At 38.2% G+C, this 12,797-nt stretch overlaps 1 protein-coding gene across 1 annotated transcript in view; it reads right to left on the bottom strand.

The window, feature by feature from the left end:
* The window catches only part of LOC117299713 (carbohydrate sulfotransferase 14-like), a 32,984-nt gene extending 28,255 nt beyond the window's left edge, over positions 1-4,729 (bottom strand). The window contains exon 1 of the mRNA XM_033783268.1: positions 4,625-4,729. The gene's annotated coding sequence lies outside the window, so the exon portion shown is untranslated. The remainder of the gene's footprint in view (positions 1-4,624) is intronic.
* Between the last annotated feature and the right edge of the window lie 8,068 nt (positions 4,730-12,797).

Raw genomic sequence — 12,797 nt, 5'->3', positions numbered from 1 at the left:
GGCGAAATAGTTCTCGTTTCATGATTTTGCGACCATTGTCACTAAATATGAACTGCTAACGCCTATAACTATTAAGTAGGGTTGAAATGTAGTATTAGATGCCTTAAGGGGTTTTTTGACGACGACGTCGATGTCGTCAAAAACCCCTATCTAATCACGCACGTTCGTTTTAACGAAACCCATGCACAGAGTAATTGGTCCAGAACGCGGTTAGAAAAACAAGGACAAATTTAACGCACGTTCTAACGAAAATCCTAAATGTCCGTACTTTGTGCGTGTACAGAGTTATGTGTCCAGAACGCGGGTAGGAAACAAAATACTATAGACTCCTCTCAAGAAGTTAACAACTCATATAGGTACATACTGTGTTGTATTACCAAATAGAATATTTCACACTAACATGAAAGTGACTGCATCAAGTTTACAAATTAAAAATTCAAATGAAGATCACGTGGTTAATTAATTAAGAATTTTGACATTTGTGACATTTAGAATTAAGCTTATGTTCTAAGCTTCAATTTGATATTATGATTTAACTCTTTTGACCTTGTGGTTTGGGAGATTAGGAATAAACAAAAAACGTGTACAAATGCAATGGGGTTTTAGGCGGAAACAAAGAATAATAATAAAAACAATAAAAATCTAGACGAAAACAAAACCTGTTCCGACGGTAGTTCGGAACAGCTAATAATAAATTAATAAAGCTTGCTGTTTCAAGATCAGAAGGCAGAATCTAAAATGCAACATTGTTTAACTTATAAAGAAGCGAAACAAAAATGTTTCGGGTCGACAGCTTTTTAATCCCGTAAGCCAATTTAAAATTGACAGTACAGGTAGCCTAAAGTCATGTTCCCACGAAAAAACTAACACAATAATAACACCATTATCAACGACAGTTCATAAACAACAACAAAAACAACAACAACAACAGCATAAACACATGGTTTTAACAAGGCTCAACAAAATGTTCTGACACTTTTGCATGTCGGCCACATGGTTGCAGGGTAGGCCTGCATAGCAAGTATGTTTATCAGAGGGCCCCTCATTTAAATACACCGTTCCGACCGCAGACTCTGTGCGGCCAGCCACAGAGGCACAGTTGAATAACAAAGGACTCATGTTGATTCATATGGTAATGAAGCTCTCCAGCAAAACTCCAGGACGTTACTAGGGGGCTCTTTTGTTAGAAGGGGATTAAAAAGTCTGCAATATCCTGCAGACTAACTGCAGAAAGAACGGCTGGGGAATTTCGACACTAATAGTGTAAATCTGTGGACATTGTATTTTTTGAAGAGCCATATGAAGGACAATTCTTTTTCGAGTGGTCTTCCACTCTTTTAGATTGAAGTTTGCATCTTTTTGAGTGATTTTTCACTCCATGGAGTGAAACCCCTCTAAAAGAGTGAATATATCACCACTCCTTTTGAAGAGCCATATGGGGGACAGCTTGAAATGTAAAGAGTGGTGTTTTTCACTCCTTTACATTTAGCGAGTACGGAGAAAAATTAACTGAGGAAGGCGAACAAATTACTAATTGTCTCGGTTTTTCGACTTATTTGCGTTTCGGATGTCGTCATCCTGAGATAATTTTGTTAGGATCTCAGCATGTCGGAGGGCACCTCAAGAGCTCCGTAACATTCTAATTTTAGGATGTCGAAATCCCGCGACAAGTTGTCAAATGAAGACTACTTTTATATTAGGATCGAGTCATCCCGAGGTTATTTTCACAGAAAGACGTCATACTACCTATAACGTGTTGATATCCAGACATAATTATGTCGGTTGTCGACGTATTTGCGCTTAGGATATCGTCATCCGGAGCCGAGGTCTGGAATTAAATCATCTGAAGCACACAACTTGTTCGACAGTGGTGTTTTTTTCTTCCATTATTCTCTTGCAACTTCGACGACCAAAGAGTTAAATTTCCACAGGTTTGTTGTCTAATGCATGTTGAGATACACCAAGTGAGAAGACTGGTCTCTGACAATTATTACCAAAGGTCCAATGCCTTAAAAGTGAGATAATTTGTTTACTCTACAAGTCCTGCCTCAATTTCCACAGGTTTGTTGTCTTATGCATGTTGCTGGCAGTGTAAGCACTTTAGGTAATACACCATTTATACAAACTGACAAGCCTGTAGAAGTTTGAGATCGATCGGCCATCTGGGTCACGAGAAAATTGATAGTGAAAAACCGATTACACAGTTTGCATGATATTGATTCAAACAAAACAATGAATAAAACGCTCACTGGGCAAATAAGCTCTAAACGTAAAGTAAAATTATTGATTTTGGTGACATTGCTGAAAATACCCGGCCCTGAAGGTGTCAATAACTCAAACTCAGCAGAAGCTAGTCCGAACTCTGCAAATTCCTACTCACGAAACAAGCTTCTCAGTCTCCGTTATGCCCCATCCACACATGCTACAACTCTGCTGCCTTCCTGTATAGTATCATTACATACCCTTGGCCTTTTTGTAAATCCCAACACTGTTTACCGACCTACACATCGTGGTAAAAAAGCTGGTCGCCGTAGATTTGTTCATAAACCCCCTATACCCAAAGTTACACTCCCATCTGTTCCAGTACGAGTGACTACAGCCAAATCGCAACTCAGCCTTTGTGCTATAAACACACAGTCCACCTGTAACAAGTATGACGATTTTGCTGATTTTGTTCTGCAAAAAGATCTGGACCTTGTTGCCGTTTCAGAAACATGGCTGAGACCAGACGACAACTTAACATGTCGTCAGTGTACCCCTGCTGGCTACTACTACTTTCATCACATCCCAAGACCTCACAAGACTGGTGGAGGAATTGCAATACTGTACAGATCTACTTTATCTGTCTCTGTGAAAAGTAATGACGTCCAGTACACAACTGTTGAACCCCCTTCATGCTGAAGTTTCCGGAAACTCTAAATCTGTTCGCCTTGTCATTGTATACAGACCTGAAAGGGGTTCAAACGGCCAACATGTGACTTTCTCAAGTTTGAGAAGACTGACAATCTCTGACAATTACCAAAGTTGTCCAGTGCCTTAAAAGTGAGATAATTTGTTTACTCTACAAGTCCTGCCTCAATTTCCACAGGTTTGTTGTCTTATGCATGTTGAGATACACCAATTTGAGAAGAGTAGTCTTTGGCAATTACCAAAGGTGTCCAATGCCTTAAAAGTTGGGAACATATCATTGTCAATACGTTTAGTTGGGTGAATTTGTTTATTGATATGCATGAGAATGGTGATTTATATTGCACTTTTTATTTTAAAGCATTTTTAACTAGAGCATTCACATTGTTCTTTCAACCTTGTGACCTAATATCAAATGATAATCCCTTATCCATTATCGATTTTTGAGTTTTCCTTGTATGCCCACAGATGGCTGGTGTTTACTCCCGCCCCTACAACAATCTTTATACATACTTTGTGATGCAATGATCGTGATTGATCGCATAATGTGTTAATGAATCCAGCTGTTGTTACCGGTGTTTATTTGCTAACTTATTGTTCCCATAAACACAGTCTCCATCCGACCTTCAAGGAACGTTACAAAATTTGTTTTGCTATAACAAAACAGTTGCTGGCAGTGTAAGCACTTTAGGTAATACACCATTTTATACAAACTGACAAGCCTGTAAAAGTTTGAGATCGATCGGCCATCTGGGTCACGAGAAAATTGATAGTGAAAAACCGATTACACAGTTTGCATGATATTGATGCAAACAAAACAATGAATAAAACGCTCACTGGGCAAATAAGCTCTAAAAAACGCAAAGTTAAATTATTTATTTCTCATCAAAAATGACATGGCAGAAATATTTCAAGGGATATTTTCTACTGTCATCATCGTTAGCCCGTGTAAGTTTTATGTAAACAATTTAGAAAACAAGAAGCGTGACCGAGATAACGCTTCCCAGACTGGGTATAGCTATGAGGGGTTAGTATTTCTCCATTCACATTCGCTCCTGATTTTCGGCGATGACTCCCAAACCCCACCCGAATTTGTATAGCTTGTAGTTTTGTTGCATACATCTACATTTGTATAGGATTTATACATTCAAATGGTTCCAAAACTTAAAGGTCCACGTTGCTTTGGATCGTTCGAGTTGGTCTTTGAAGCGCATGTAATCGTTTGTTTTATAATGCATTATTATGATTATAAAGATATTTTAAAAGTAGAATATGATGATCCACACAATTAGTATCACTCGAAATTGCGTGGTTTTCCTTTTACCTCGTCGACAAACACGTACGGCCATTTATGAGAGTCACATTTTTTACCCTTATAAATGGCCGACCGTATTAGTTCGCAAGTAAAATAATAAAAAACACGCAATTTCGAGGCAAATGTGTGTGGATCATTGTATTCTACTTTTTAAACATCTTTTTAACCATATGACAAACGCTTTTCAAAGACCAATTCGACCGATCCAAGGCAACGTGTTCCTTTAAAATTATACTTTGCCTTGAAGGGTTGCCATCCCTCGTAGGCAGCCATCCACCCCAAGAAGGTTAATTAAATAGTTGGGATAATACTGGTCAACAATGTGCGCTTTGCACCCTTTGCTGTTTATTTAATATTGTGACCCAAATTCAACCAAAACACAATGAAACATCATTTACTCACCAACCAATCCTCCACTAAGGCAATATCAATTGAATCGGCTCCAGGAACAGGTCTCTTCACTCGCTTCCTCCACCTTAATGCTGGATTTACGCTCTTACCATTTTACCAAACACAAAACAAGGACGCAACAAATAGACCCGACCGCGTCACCCAGCGAATCTTACTACGCAAACACTGATTAATATAGTCTGGTTCCCTGACCAAATATTCCTTGACGTCTCTTGTTAAAAATCTTAGGTCAGGTATCACCCACCGTTAAAAATAGAGCATGACGCAACTTGTCAGGGTCGGGGGTCATCTCCAGGGAAACCATGTCTGCACGTACTACTAGCGATAACGTAACCCTCCTCCCAACGGCCGCCAGGCCGGAGGGTTACGAGATTATTTTGACCGTCAATTAATGACAATCTGGTACAACACGTATAATGTCGACAGCTAGTGACCAGATTTTGCCCCATTTTTACCACTTTTAAAAATCATGAAACTTAATCCTCAATCAATGTCTAATGAACACTCAAGTCAGAACACCTTTGAAAAAAATATTTTTGAAGAAAAAGGACAAAAACTTACCAGATCCCGGAGCGATTTCCCAGGTTTATATATTTTGAACTTGTCGCATCGCTTTGCAAACGCTTTATTTAGACACAACGCCTGCATTTGCAATAGCTGGCATAAAAACTCCTGGATCTACGGCCGACATGACTGACATTACGAGTCCGTACCCAACGATATTGCCCGAATGTTGACGACAACACGTTCGGAACATTTCGGATAACTTCGAAAGAGGAGGAATTCCTCCTCTTTGGTCACGTGATTTTGGGTGATACCGGACCCTAAATTCGACAGAGCCTAGTCGGAGATTTTTGGGTCTGGGAACCAGACTATGATTAATAACCCATCAATAATAATGATACACAAATATATTGATTTATAATGCGCCACTTCAAAAAAAAAATCATAAATACCTCAGACAGTTTCGCTATTCGTATAGGAGACTTTCCAACGCTAGGCGGCAGCAGACATACCGGGTAAATTTCCATAGACCTTTTCGCAAATACCGGGGCGCGCGCGTAAAGCTTGGGATTAGGTGCATTGTGGTCTAGCTGGTATCCAAATTTGATCCATATATATCCCACAATGCACCTCATTAAACAGTCTACGCTTGCGCATTGGTATTTGCGATAAGGTCTATTGTTTACGTAGTTCTGAACATGCGCATAATTCTGAGAACAATGGATTTACCCGGTAAGTCTGCTGCCCTCTATCGTCCCAGAAAGTCTCCCATTGGTGGAAAGCGCGTCACGGTGGTGTGTATAAACCTTTGTCCATGACCAGTAAAAAGTGTTGAAACATTTGCGTGACACGCGAGCTTGCACCTATTCTTTTAAGACAGTTTCTTTATTCCTATTGGTCGAGAGCAACGACTGAAACAGTTGTGCCAAAACACGCGATACGCGTGACGCGCACAGCATTCCCTTTTAAGGAGTTGTTTACCCGAGGGCCTTGACTGGGCCTTACCATTTCATAGATGGAGGGGTGTTGTGTTGAAAGAAATCATTGAACAATGCATTTTGTTTACTCTTTGACCATAAGTGTTGACGGTCTTGTTCACCGAAAAGGTATTAATTAATGGGAATCTAAGTGTGTTGAATCTGTTTTCAACTAGTGGTTTAAACCCTCCGAGGCCTGGTCGTTGACTTCGTCTCGGTAAAATTATCAAGAAACAGGCCCCGGTGGGATTAAACCACGAGTTGAAAACCTCTTCACCACACATTGATTCCCTTATTTAAGAGCTCAACACTAGGCAAGGCAACATGAAAATGAATTCAAACATTTAAAGCAATCGCTCAACATCGGTAAACAGTACTGTCCAAAGGCCCACACTTCGTGTATAACAACTTGTATATTATAAAATAACAAACCTGTGAAAAAAATTAAGTTCAATCGGTCATCAGAGTCGGAAGAAAATAACGGGAAAAATCCACACTTGTTTCCGCACGTTTCGCCGTGTCATGACATGTGTTTGAAATAAATCCGTTATTCTCGATGTCGATAAATGATAATTGTTTCAATGTTTTCTCAAAAAGTAAAGCATTTCATGGAATAAAATTTCAAGGGACGTCTTTCACCATTACCTTCTGTAAACTCTGTAAGTTTTTTGTAAATCTGTGAACTTTGAATTTTGGTCTTTCAGAAAGTGTCCAATGGCTTTAAAGGGTCTGTGTAACTTTTATATGACACAATGTCCACAGATTTACACTAAACTTACACAGTTTGAAGATGATAGTAGAAAGCTTCCCTGAAAATACTACGTGCTGAGGTGCTGTAGTTTTGGGAAACGAGTAAAACAATGTCGAAAAATTATCAGACGAAAATTATTTTAATCATTTACAAAACGTATTTTTATGACATTGTTTGACTCATTTCTCAAAAGCTACAGCACCTCAGTAAGTAAGATTTGAAGGGAAGCTTTCCATTATCATTATCTTCAAACCCTGTAAGTTTAATGTAAATCGATGGACATTTAAAAAAAAATACCTAAATCCTTTAACGGCAGTGGACACTATTGGTAATCACTCAAAATATTTATTGGCATGAAACCTTTACTTGTAACGAGTAATGGGGAGAGGTTGATAGTAAAACAAAAACAAGTAACGTATTCTTCGAGTAATAAGTAATATCCACGAATTTGTTTTCGAGACCTAAGAATAAGATTTCGAGCATCTGAAAGCACACTACTTGAGCCTTGCAATGTACCTTGCACATGTTGTTGTTGCACATAATATTGTTCTTAGGACGCCATGCGGATTGCGGGCGTTATCAGCCTTTTTTTATTAAGCCAAACCCCAACCAAGATGAGTGACAATCCAGAGACGGCTTCATCATCGGTATATGTACCTTATAAATTGGAAGTACTGTGATTTGACTGAGCGCCTGACAGCAGCCACTCTAATCAGCTCTGTTTTTGTTTGCTAATTTCTTAGTATATTGCTCAATTTGTGTTCTTATTTTTATACAACTGGATTTGTTACTACACCTGGAATCTACAGGACCTTTTCTGTGTATCCTGGAGTCATCTGAATTGTGGAAATAGTGTTTTTCTGTTGGAATTTTTCACTGTCGCAGTTGAGAATTTTGGTGTATAAAGCTTACACACACTTAGGTGGCTGCATCCTGTGCAGTCATCCACCTAGTCCATGGACATTGTTAGCCCATCTGGGGACAATGGAGGTAAGTATCCTTTTCATTCTCTCTCTGCTTGCTAGACCATGTACTGTACAGACTCATCTGTGGTCAGCTTTGTTCCATATAGGACTCTTAATTTTGGTTTTTACCCATACACCGATGTATGTTAGCACTGTATACTCAGTATTTGCCCGAATTTGCCAGATTTGTTCATAAACCCCCTATACCCGAAGTTACACTCCCATCTGTTCCAGTACGAGTGACTCCAGCCAAATCTCAACTCAGCCTTTGTGCTATAAACACACAGTCCACCTGTAACAAGTATGACGATTTTGCTGATTTTGTTCCGAAAACAATATACAACCAATCAGAACAAGTTTTATACCAGTAGAAAGCTAACGATCTGAATATTCATAAGCAGCTCATCCCCAGGCAGCCTGACCACAATGAAGCGAGTGGGGGCTTGCGAGGACCGCCGACGTGCAGTTGAAACTCACTATTTTGCTCTTCTCCAACGCAAAATACGACGACATTGTGCTCGGTTATTATGGGGGTTTTTTTGCGACAAAAGTACAGAAAGGCTACCATATTCCTGTTGTATGTTATACTTTATGAAAGGCACCCCAATACTGGGAAAGAAACGAAACTTTTAGAAAACTTCACTTTTTCATGGAAAAAAAACCGCTCATTGATGCACGCAAGTCAAATTGAGCGGATGCTACAACGTTTCCATATAATGCGATATTTTACAGGCAACCGGTGAAGGTCACAAGGGACCGGTGGGATATGACAGTATTTATATGAATTACATACCAGCCGGGCAGCAGTGTTTGATATATTTTGGAGCTTATTTAACTGTGTTTGTGGCACACCATTTAACAAACTATTTACAGTTGTCAATACAACTAGTTACAAGTGAATGAACCAGGACATGTGTGTTATTGCGTGCCAGAAACTTCCTGATACAGCGAATAATAAATTGTACAATTATTGATAAAAAACAACTAACTAATGTACATATGTTGGTGACATGATCAGCCATCTTAAACTTATGATCAAACCAGAAACCAAGGTTTCTTAGTCTAGAGTCGGGGGAGATGTGATTACTACCAACAGAGGTATGATATAAAATATCAACTTAGGTCAGCTGGTCTTACTATCATTAATTATCAGTTTGTCAGTCAGCATCCATTGTCTCACGGCATGAACACAATCCTCCAGTTTCTTGACAGCGGCAGCTTGATCTGAACTGTTACCATGGTTGAAATAAGGGACTAAAAGGGTAGTGACGAGTTCTTTCACGTCCGTTCAAACAGGCAGGGTCGTTGCCGTGTGATAAAGACCCGAGCCGAAGGCGGTGGCCGAGTGTGAGGGCCTTTATCGCACGACAACGACCCTGCACGGTTTTAAACGGACGTTAAAAAACGAGTCACTACTCTTGTATTCCCATCCATAAATGCCCTTTTGGGCCATTCCCAGTATATCGCCGCAAAAACGTGTTTTTCATGTCGCATATGTTTTAGCAAGTGTAATAAAACATCTGGACATGATATTTTGGAAAATGTACTGCCATGTTATAAAGGAACTCAACAGTGAAAGATTTTCCAAAACATAATCTGTCGCTAATCCAGTAGTTCTTCAATTAGCGCTAGTCTTTGAAGGTGGTTTTCATCGAGTCAGTATTAAAAGTATGTGTCGCAAAAAAGAACAATGACGTTTCCATGGTTGTGCAGTTCAAACTAAATGTCACTTTCTACCCTTTCTTTCTTTAATGTATGTGGAAATGTCACGTCAACCTGATGACTGAATTTGATTTTCATATCCTACCTCTGGAACCTCGGTTTTTAAAGATCAAAGTGTGTCGCAAGTTCGACTGTAATTTACGTTACCGATAAAATCACGTCAATTCAGAATACTTTGATCAAACGTATTAACACTGTATTTGCATGTATCAACAGATTAATGTATGTATAAATCATCCCTCATAATTTTAAAACCAAACATGAAAGCATTTTCTCCATACCACAGTTTTCTCTTTTGCTTTCAAATATGTGTTTTTATGATATGAAACATACGTTACCAGATTTTAGTAACCCGCGTAAGTTGGGTATTTATAAAATGCGGCCTAAGGGTAAGCCCCGTGTCCCTACTTGGAAATTACACCATGCCCCAGTTAAACATGCTTGTATTATTGGAAAAATTCGCGCCAAAAGTACTTCTTGAAATTTACGTTACGTAACATACGTTACCGTGATTTATTATTTGTTTTAATTTATCACGAATGATGATAGAGGGCTCTAAAATTAATTAACCAAAGGCGCCACCATGTGTCAGAGACACCTTAGCAACCGGTTTCATTCATGAAATGGCGTGTAAGTATTCGACGCACATGGTGTGACGAAGAAAGAATCTTAAACTTTGGTAAGTTCTTAATATATTTTTCATAAAACTAGTTAAATATCCATTTATATCTTGGCAAAGGAAGTCAGAGGTTCTCCTCTCTGAGGTTGGTATTAAATATCAACTAAATTGTTAGACTTTTTGTTAAAATATTAATGATTTTACGGACATTGAGAGGTAACGTAAGTTTCATATAAAATACTAAAATATGTCATTGTTCATCTTGTTACGGAAGACCATTGAAGTAAATATTCAGTTCTGTTTTGAGAGAGTTATGGATCCTTGTTTGAAAAAGAGTATCACTACCTTAATTTAAAAGTTGTTGTTTACTTGTGTAGTAAGTTGATGTACGCTCGGTTTTCATTGAACTATACTTAGTAATAGTAGTAACGTAAGTTTCTTTTTTTTAATATTTATTTTTATTTGTGTGTATAGAATCGTTGAATGACCTTTGATGATCACAATCAACTTGTCTAAACTTGGTCCGTATACACACAAAATTAAAAGGGTGAGTTTAGAATTGTTTTGTTTAATTCAACTGTTTAAAATAACGGGAAACCCGTGGTAACGTAAGTTACACATAAACGCGGAAGGTTGTTTTTTACAAGGACAGTTATTTTTGCGGAAATTGAATACTCATTTCATGATTCTCTACATTCCAACTTGTTCTCTTTGTCTTTTTCCAGTTCACGGTGCGGTGGTTCCAAATATGGGGAAAACACGGACAGAAATACAAGCTGCTTATCGGGAAAGAAAACGAAATAAACTGGGTGAGAAGGCTTTCCTGGATGCTGAAAGTAAACGTGTCAAGAAATACTACGGCCTGCATCATCAGACGACCTGTGGATCCCCAGAGACAAGATTCTATGCCATATAAGTGCACCTGAACAAACAGCAACATCAAAACGTTTATTTCGCTTAAAAAACGAGGACAAATTGGACATCGAAGTTTGGCCGTTTTCTTATCGACTAACTAATAAGGAAAAACATACAATATGTATTGAAACATACGTTACCAGTTTCATACATTAATTAAATTTCCGAAGTTCTTTACGAATTGAATTGTTTTAATTATAAAGTTGTTGTTATACATTCCTGTTATAACTTGTTCGAGTTGATGAAGTTTTACAAAATATATAGCTTTAAACACTGATACAAACATAGTTTATGTTGTTGTTTAGCAAAACATTGAATCAAGAAGCAACGACTTCTTTAATAGTAGGTCTACCTTTGGTAATTGCCTTTACTGTCCGTGTTTCATGTTTGAATGAAAGCCATTGTTTAATCAGCAAATTCTAGTAAATGTTCATTACCAAAAGGGTACCCGATAAATCAAAAGCCAAATGTCCCAAATGGAAACATACGTTACCAATGTTGAAACTTACGTTATCACAGTTTGGGCCAGTTTTGCGTTAAACTCTTATCATGAGAAATTATTTCAATTGTTGAAACGAAATTTGTACAACCGTAGGCTTAAGATACTACTAAAAGGGTTTCAAGAAAATGAATATTTACAGTTTTCTCTAAAACTTAAGAAGTTTCTCTTTGGGGTAACACTTGCGTGGTATATTTGACCTGTGCTATTCATGATTTTTTGCTGACGTATAAGTTATGATTTTGTCGAAAATAGTCTTTGCTCCCATTGTAGATCATATACACATCCGAAAGTAAGATTACCTTCTCGGGATGAACTACGATGCGATTTTTAGCAGATTAAAACGAAATAAACTATAAGTAACGTAAGTTACTTTAGAGAAACTATCACCATGAACTCGAGTGTATGCAAAACCAGGGAATGTATTAAACGGTCATACTTCACCAACATATATTGAAAGATGTTAGTTTTGGTTTAATATTAAACTGCAATCTGTTATGAGAACTTGAATTTTCAGATTTTTGTTGTTTTCATTTGCACCGATATAATGGGAATGGCCCTTAAAATTGTTTAAAAGGCGTAATAAAGTAATAAACTCTCGCCCTCAAATGTTTGACTCCCATAAATGGCCGACCGTGTAAGTTCGCGCAGTAAAAGGAAAACCACACAATTCCGAGGCAAACTTGTGTGGATCATTGTATTCTACTTTAAAACATATTTCCAACCATATGCATATTATAAAAAATGGTTACAAACGCTTTTTATAGACCAACTCGTCCGATCCAAGGCAACGTGTTCCTTTAACAATAGCACGAGTTAAAGCAGTCAATATTTGTTTTATAACACCCAAACTATTTATCATCTTCGTATCACGTAACTTTCGTACGCCCGTTTCGGATACGCACAACTGATTGGGTTCAAGGTGGGTAAAAAGACGTCTGGGTACTGCACGCCGTGTGATAGTCGTCGGACTATCACTCGGCAAACGATGCACTATCATACAGCAAACGAAGCACTATCACACGGCCGCCGTCTAGTAAAACTAACACATATTTTTATCATGTGACGCGCTCTAAATCAATGAAAAGGCAGAATATTTGGAAGGGGTGTTATAAATGTTATAGTGACATGGCATACGACAATGCGATTGAGTCAGCTCTTTTTCTGTTAGTGATAACACAAGTCAGTGTAAAGCAGTGTACTGTGAAAAAT

Source organism: Asterias rubens, chromosome 14, assembly GCF_902459465.1.
Source record: "Asterias rubens chromosome 14, eAstRub1.3, whole genome shotgun sequence".
Classification (NCBI taxonomy): Eukaryota; Metazoa; Echinodermata; class Asteroidea; order Forcipulatida; family Asteriidae; genus Asterias; species Asterias rubens.
This window is presented reverse-complemented; position numbering and strand designations above follow the sequence as displayed.